The 5,693-nt window shown below is 48.2% G+C and overlaps 1 pseudogene; it reads right to left on the reverse strand.

The window, feature by feature from the left end:
* Positions 1–3,385: 3,385 nt before the first annotated feature.
* Positions 3,386–5,253, reverse strand: LOC120859275 (annotated as a pseudogene).
* Between the last annotated feature and the right edge of the window lie 440 nt (positions 5,254–5,693).

Below are 5,693 nucleotides of genomic sequence, written 5' to 3' on the forward strand. Positions count from 1 at the left end.
ATGGCTAGCTTTTGGCCGAAATTGATAGGGATAGTACTGATGGGATTCAAAACTACAGGAATGGGGGTGGGCACTGCTAAAGACCCTGGGGCAGCTGAGTGCCTGAGAGGGAGGGGAGGTGGGGCAGAAAATGGACTTCTTGGGGTCTGGGGAAGAGTCAAGGCACCTAGAGAGCTTTGGGTAATGTCACCTAGCCACTTCTGATCAATCACACCCTGGACTTCTCTCCTAGCAGGAGTGAAGGGTGAGAAGCACTGAGAAGTTTTCTCTGGTTCTTAAGCTGGATCACCAAAAACTCCTGTACTGTGGATGGTTTGTCTGAGTTGTCTTATCCTGGCTAGACTGAGGGATTTTACTTACTTGTGTTTTGTAGCTTCACATCCTCCACCAAATGCACAACCCACTTTCCTGGTGGTGAGAGAGAGTCTGAGACCCATGAAAGATCTTAGTGAAAATCTTTCTTCCAGCCTGCCATTCCTCCTTGCTGAGTGTCTATGTGGCATGAAACTTGTAGTCTTGCTTGGGCTGGGAGCTGGTTCAGAAATTGGAGCTGAGCAGAGGGTCTGGACTGCAGGAGGTTTAGTGAGATGTGTTCTGCCCTCAGGAATGGGGACAGTCACTCACCTGTTTCAGCCCAGGAAACAAAAGAAAGGCCATCAGGAGCAGGAGTGGCTGCATCTTCCAGAAGGTCTGCCTAGGTCACAGCCGCTGGGGTTTCTTCCTTCCAGACACAAAGCATAGAGGAAGGAACAGGGGAGGCTCAGTGCCCCCACAGACCTCCCAGAGCTGTGCACCCCCCAGCCAGGTGTCAGCATGCCACGTGTGTCCATGTTCTCTGCTGTGGGATAGCTGAGAACGACAGTCACCACACTTGCACACCCACTGCAGAGTCACAAAGCAAGAACAACAACAAAGTGAAGGCTGTGGTGTAGTCAGTGTTACCCAGTCCAAGCTCATTGCTGTACAGTAAGTCAGTAAACACAGACATGAGTTGTTTGGGCAAGGAATAGTGACTTTATTTGGAAAGCCAGCAGACCAAGAAGATGGTGGACTTGTGTCCCAAGGAACCGCCTTGCCTGAGTTAGAATTCAGGCTTCTTTTATACTACGATAAAAGAGGAGGGAGTGGCATCAAACATTCCTTGGTTCCAGTCAGCCTCCTGAGAGGCTGTGTCAGTTTCTTCTGTCCTGCAGTTTTCATTGATGGGCCTGGACAGGATGTTTCCTGTATCGTAAACAAAGGCATTTTAGCTTAATGCTCATTACTTGGGAGGCAGGATTCCACAGATGGGCCATCATGTATAATTAAAATTTGTAGTCAACACCCCATTAGTAACTAATCTAATAGACTGCAAGGATTCTTCCATAATATAGCAGTAGAGGGGCTGGACTCCAGGAGCACCTCAGTGACTGAATCAAGAATATCTCCATTTCCCCACTGTTGGTTCTTTTATGATTCTGATGAGATCAGGAATAATTACTCAATAGCAAGGTCCAGGGATATGAGAGACATAGTTCCTGCCCTTGAGAAGCTGACAGTAGGCAGAGGTAGACTTAGAATCTGCGGGTAGAGAAAAAGATGGTGAGGACCAAGACAAGGGGGTCTGCTTGGTGCCACGTGAGAAGGCAGAGACTGGACTTGCCTTATGAGCAGATACCCTGGACACACCCACATGCCCGAAACAGCAATACCATTTCCTATCTTGTTGCCATTCTAGTCTCACATTTTGGAGTGTTTAGAATCGCCTCTTTAAATGTCAATATTTCACATAGGGAGCTTTTCTTATCCCACAGTTCTGAACAAAAGTCCTGGACTTGATACTCACTGGGCCAAAACAAACCGTCCCTGGGACCATTGGCACTGAGCGTCCCTCAAGCTGAGATGGGGGCTCTTCCACCCAAATCAGAGTGCTCATGAGTGGGAAGGGGGTCTTCCTCTCCAAACATGCTGGTGACTGGTGAGCAGCAAAAGAGATACGGATGCCGCTCATCCTAATAATTACTCCCCACAAAGTATTCATTCTCTGTCTGGGCTCCAGAGAACCATGCCTCAGATAACCCTGGGCCAGGCCATCCTAAATATGTGCCGATGACCCCAACCCTCTCACCAGTATGAGAACAGAAGAAAGAGGAATGGAAAGGATGGCATGAGGAGTTCAATACAACCCAATCCCAAGTGAACTGAAAGAACATCTTATGAACAAATAGAAGAAGAGCAAAAGGAAACACGTTTAAGCATTAATGGTGACCTGAGGATAATGGAATTCTGTATTTCTTTTACCGTTCTTATTTATCTGTTCTGTATTTAACTATGATGTCTGTTGCTTTTCCATCCAAAATGCATTTTGCCACAGTCAAAACTCACTCACCATGCAAATGTTCAGCAAACCACTCCCCTTTAGCCTAGCCTTTCCTAAGCTACATGTTCTAAAAATTAGCAACTTTCCCAAATATATTCGTAGACATAAAATCCAGAGATTATTGATAAATAGGAGGAAAAATTGAGTCAATTACCTATAGGTTATAAGAAACCTTAGAAACATTAGGACACCCCTGAATCCAAAACTTTTTATTGCAATGACTTTCCTTTAGAGATAAATATATTTATATACACACCTACATGGGAATAATGAAGGTGGGGAGAGGCTGGCTCAGCCCAAGATGGAAGAGCTCCCTCAAGGTCACTTGGGGCTGAAGGAAGATGTGCTGTCAAGACACCAGAGGTTTCACAGGGCCCTAGTGCTCAGGACTCCAAGACAGGGCTGTGACAGACACTCGAGCTGGGTCTGGGAATACTGAAGCCCTCCTGAAATTTTCTCAGACTTCTCTCCTCTGTCTGTTCTGATGTGGGGAGGGACTACTTTCAGTGAGCCACACTTTTGTAAACCTCCCCCATTTCTGTTAGGATGGACAAGTGCCCCCCTGAATCCCAGAGCTTCTCAGGTGGTCCTCCTTCCAATCTGGATTCTCTTCTGTTGCCCCCTGGGCACTTGGATGGGGGATAGGAGAGTAGGTGTGGATGAGGAGGAGGCACATGGATGAGACACAAGGAGATTGACAAGAGGGTCATGTGTTCCTGAGGAGAGGTCTCCCTTCTCTGATGGAGCTCAAGGGCAGCCTGCAGGTGGAGCTGGCACTGGCAACATGTGACTGGAGGGAGCTGGCTGTCAGTGCAGCAGGAGTTTTTATTTCAGAGTTGGAAGGTGGGGGTGGGGTGCACTGTATGTGCTGAAGGAGGAAGATCAGATGTGAATAGATTGTTGCCTGGCAGACTAGGGGCCTAACAAATGTGTTTAGGTAAATAAAGGAGGAATCCGTGATTTCTGCTCAAGATATAAAAGTTTATTAAATTCCAGGCAGCTTTCCTTCACCCGCTTTGCCCAGTGCACCCATTCCAGGGAAGATGGAGGGGTCCATCCCAGGGGCACCTCAGGCTGATCCCTACCACTTGTACTGGCTCATTGTTGTTTGGATCCAGGACAGAAAGCTGGAGATTGTCGTGTAGACATATGGAGTCCTCCCATATTCTTTTCCACAGAACACAATGCCCTGGGCCACACCATTACACACGAGCGGGCCCCTGGAGTCACCCTGTGGGCAGAGAGAGCAAGGGCTGAGCTCACCTTTTTCAGTTATTCTCCCTGCTGATGCCCAGACTGGTCTCTGTGAGGGGCCTGGGCTGACATCAGGACCTTTGATGGTCCTGAGGTTTCATCCAGGCATTGACAATCCTGCTGCTCCTCCCACACAGAGCCTCTGCCCATATATGACTTTGGGGAAGTGTTCATCCCCAGGGACACAGGACAGAGACCAGAGAGGAGGAAAGGCCAGGGACACAGGCACGGGGTTCCTTCCCACTGCCCCCCATCCTCCCAGCTCAGCTGACCCAATGCCAGAGTCCAGCTCCAGCAGGCAGGAAATCAGCCTGAAGGGATGAGCAGAGTCGGCAGGGAATGATGTAACCTCTGACTCAAGGTACGGAACTACATGCTTATTTCAAGCATCACGTCTTATTTTATACTTTTTCAAAAGCATTAGTTCAGAGGGTTTTCATTTTCAGCTCCCCTCACCCAGATTTATTATCTCCTTGTTGCCCTTCAAACAGAGTTCCTGTTTCAGCGATTCTCTCAGAATCATGTTTACTTATGATTACATTGTAACTCATGCTTATGTCTGGGCTGCATACCACATTCCTCAGTTTATTTCTTATCTTTCTAAATCTTGCTTGCCCCTAGTATCCTAAGCTCACGATCTCCTAAATAGGATTCTAACTATTCTTAATTATTCCTAAAGCCTAAACTCAGCATACTTCCTTTGTCATAAACATCTCCCTCACAAACAGGTCTCAGATAACAATCCTTCCCATGGCCTCAAGCTGCGGCCTACGTGCTCATCCTGGGACATTCGTTGTAAAAATCCTTGAACAAATGTCAATGGTTACTTTATAGATTATTTTCTGGGCACAAACTGCAGAAGGCTTTGTGCTCTCTCATGCTTCTCTCAAGAACAATAAACGTTACATTCTTTCCAGTCAACTCAACCGAAGAAAGGAAGGAACAAGTCAGAATCACAAGAGCTAACCGCTTCATCCCAGGTCTGTGCCTGTGGGACAAGGAGATGGGGTTGGGGGCCGTGCCTCCATTTTGTCAGTAATGCCTAACGCGGCTCCTGACAGCCCAAGGTTTTGCATGGACAACACTGGGGATCTCACCAAGAAAGAGTTCTTCCTCTTGTTTGGATATCCAGGATAGCAAGTGATACATTTCTTCTCCCTTTGGATTTATGATCTACCTCCTATAGTGTGTCTGCACAGGGCCTATCTACCCCGAGTTGCCCCCAGCCAGCCACACTGCATATTATACCTGGCTTCACCTTCTGTCAGCTTCTGGACAGATTGATGGGGCTCACTGCATCTGTCAAATCAGCCTTAATCAGCTGAAGAAGAGGAAAGGCACTCTCATCTACTGATGGCCCACAGAGACTTCAGGACAGTAATGGGGTTGCCTTCTCTCAGTGCTCGAACCACGGAAGGGGTCATACAGGAGGAAGGGCTGGAATGAGGTCATGGGGGATACAGAACCCTGGAAGGAAAGTGTCCCAGAACCAGTGCAGCCATGTATCCCCTCTGTAGTAACATGATATCGTTGGCCCAAGTCTTACCATTACAGTCTGGGTGGCGGATGGCTCTTCTCATGGGGCTGACCTGCTGGATCCTCCCTGTTCCATGATTTTGTGGGCCCCCAGGTGACATTGATTAAGCTTCACAGAGAGCAGAGAGGGAGCAGATGTCACAGGAGATATAGTCCAGAGTCTGGGAGAAAAGAACACAGCTTGGGACAGGGTGGGACTGGAGGGGAGAGAATTCTAGGAAATGGGCCCTGGAGCTGAGCATCTCTGAGCTGTCTATTTCTGGCAACGCAGTCAGGGAGGACCTCCTGGAGTCCACGAGAGTGTTCAGTCATGCAGCATCTTGACAGTCACAGAAGGAAACGTGAATTTCTCACATGTGTACCCTAGGGTCCAGGGCACAACCTTGGCTTCCTCCCATTCCAGGTATGATCAGTTGCTTCTTTTAATGTGCCACTGGCATTCACTTGTCTAGCTCTCCACAAAGCTCACCTGGACTTTGAAGAGCTTCCTATGTCCCCCGCAAGTGGTCAACAGAAGGTGGGGGTTCAAGCACTGTTCTTCACC

This window comes from Oryx dammah, unplaced genomic scaffold (genome assembly GCF_014754425.2).
Source record: "Oryx dammah isolate SB20612 unplaced genomic scaffold, SCBI_Odam_1.1 HiC_scaffold_407, whole genome shotgun sequence".
Taxonomy (NCBI): Eukaryota; Metazoa; Chordata; class Mammalia; order Artiodactyla; family Bovidae; genus Oryx; species Oryx dammah.